Source organism: Eriocheir sinensis, chromosome 42 (assembly GCF_024679095.1).
Source record: "Eriocheir sinensis breed Jianghai 21 chromosome 42, ASM2467909v1, whole genome shotgun sequence".
Classification (NCBI taxonomy): Eukaryota; Metazoa; Arthropoda; class Malacostraca; order Decapoda; family Varunidae; genus Eriocheir; species Eriocheir sinensis.
In genome coordinates, this window is record NC_066550.1 from 3,154,854 (window position 1) to 3,157,270 (window position 2,417).

Here is a 2,417-nt window from a genome sequence, read left to right on the forward strand (position 1 = left end):
ACAGCAGAAGAGATAAAACAATGAAGATGCTGGTTAACTCTTGCATAAGGGGTTTGGACAGTATTGGGGTGAGCAAGAGTGGAAAGTCAAGTGCAGCAGGGCCATGGGAGGGGGGGAGGCACGCAGTTAGCAAGTTCAGAATCTGGATCTGGATGCATGATGCGCAGGGCACCCGTACAGGTGCATAACACGCATATTTGTGTTGGCTATTGGGGGTATGGGGGAGCCGAGTGTGCAGGGGAGGGAAGTGAATCAAGTGTAATTGTTAGTGTCGGTGTGTTGTAACGACAAGTATGTATCTGTAGAAGAGCGGTCAGCAAGAAAATACTGGTAGAAGATAGAGGCAACATGGCGGCGGAATTTAAGAAGAGGACTGTCAGTGAGAGAGTTGATGAGCTGAAGAGCCTTAGACTCTACTCTGTCTAGTAGGGTTATATGTGTGGAACAGCTCCCCCACAAGTGATATGAATGAATATATATATATACTTAGGTATACTTAGGTGAGTGCTGGACGCAGGCCCAAGGGCCTCTATATCCAGATCTTCAGTAACAGCTCAAAAAAAAAACTATGGTATGGACATCTGTGGCGAAACAGACAACTTTGCTTCATAGTTAAAAAACACTTCTTGATGCTGCCAGTGGCGGTCAAGTCTCTTTTCAAATGTATAAATACTTGGGGCCTCTACTACAGAGGAGGGAAGACTATTCCATACATTTACTATCCTATTCATGTAACTGTTTTGACGGATCCTTGTGTTGCACCTCTTTTTATTCAATTTGTATTGGTGTCCTCTTGTCACTAATTCTTCACGTACATTATAGTCAAGCACTGGAGCCACTCTGGTGTCATATTTCCCCCTTGCAATCTTATAGGTCTCTATCATTTCACCCCTTAACCTCCTATACACCAATGTTGGCAAACTAAGTTCCTTTAACCTTTCTTGGTACGATAGGTGTCTAAGTCCATTTACCATTCTCGTTGATCGCCTTTGCACATTTTCCAGGGAAGTGATGTCCTTCTTTCTACTCGGACTCCATATCACATTTCCAAATTCCAGCTGTGGTCTCACCAGTGCTTTATACAATCTAATAAAATTTTCTTTATTTAAATCCACAAATGACCTTCTGATGAGTCCCATTGTTCTATTGGCTTTATTTATTTTGTCATTAATATGTTGTTCAAATGTAAGATGCTGGTCTACTATTATTCCAAGATCCTTTTCACTATCCACTCGTTCAAGACTTACAGGTTGGTCTTCCTTCTGCATAAAATATTCTCTTTCCACTTGTTGATTCCTTTGCCTTGTCACTGTCATAACCTTGCACTTCGCTGGATGGAACTCCAATAACCAATCCACTGACCAACTTTGTAGCCTGTCCAAATCCCTCTGGGTGATCCTTGGTCCCCAGAACTTCCAATTTCTTAAAACATTTAGTGTCGTCAGCAAACATGTATACCGATGACTCAATATTATCTGGCAAGTCATTAATATATATCACAAACAGTAATGGTCCAATAACACTTCCTGAGGCACTCCACTGACAACATCCTTCCACTCTGACGAGGAACCTCTAACAACCACTTTCTGTTTTCTTCTGTTTAGTAAGGCTTTAGTCCAGTATACAAGTTGGTCTCCCATTCCATAGGCTTTTAACTTCATCATCAATCTGTTGTGTGGGACAGTGTCAAATGCCTTTTTTATATCTAGATACACTACATCAAGTTCTCCTCCACCTTCCAGTATTTCAGTCCATGTATCCATTACCTTTAATAACTGTAGTGTAATTGACCTCCCACTGATAAAGCCAAACTGACTCTGGCTAAACAAATTGTTTGCTGACATATGATGAACCATTTTATCTCTCACTATAGACTCCATTACTTTAGATAATATACATGTTAAGCTTACGGTCTATAGTTGCTTGGCGTTTTCTTACAGCCTTTCTTAAATATAGCCGATATTGTAGCCTGTCTCCATATTTTGGTACCTTTCCGTTCCAAGTGATGTATTATATAAGCTTTTTCAGGGGCTCTGCAAGCTCAGAACTAAGTTCCTTTAATATCCTCAGTTGTATTTCATCTGGTCCAGGAGATTTATCACTTTGAGATTTTCAGTTTCTCCTTAATTTCATGAGCAGTTATCTCAACCATCTCAAGTCTACTTCCATAATTTCTGGTTGCGATGGGTGGGTGGAACTGAATCAAGCTCCTCTATAAATACACTACTAAAAATCAGCTAGTACCTGTGCTTTCTCACCATCTGTTTTTGTCAATTCTTCTCTGTCCCCTGACTCTGATATGTATAGATCAGCTTCACCCTCTTATACCTTCTTTACTTTTCACATATTTCCAAAGTTTTTGGAGTTTCTCCTTACCTTAATGAAATTTCCTTTCTGCTGCCCTCTCTGCAGTTTTC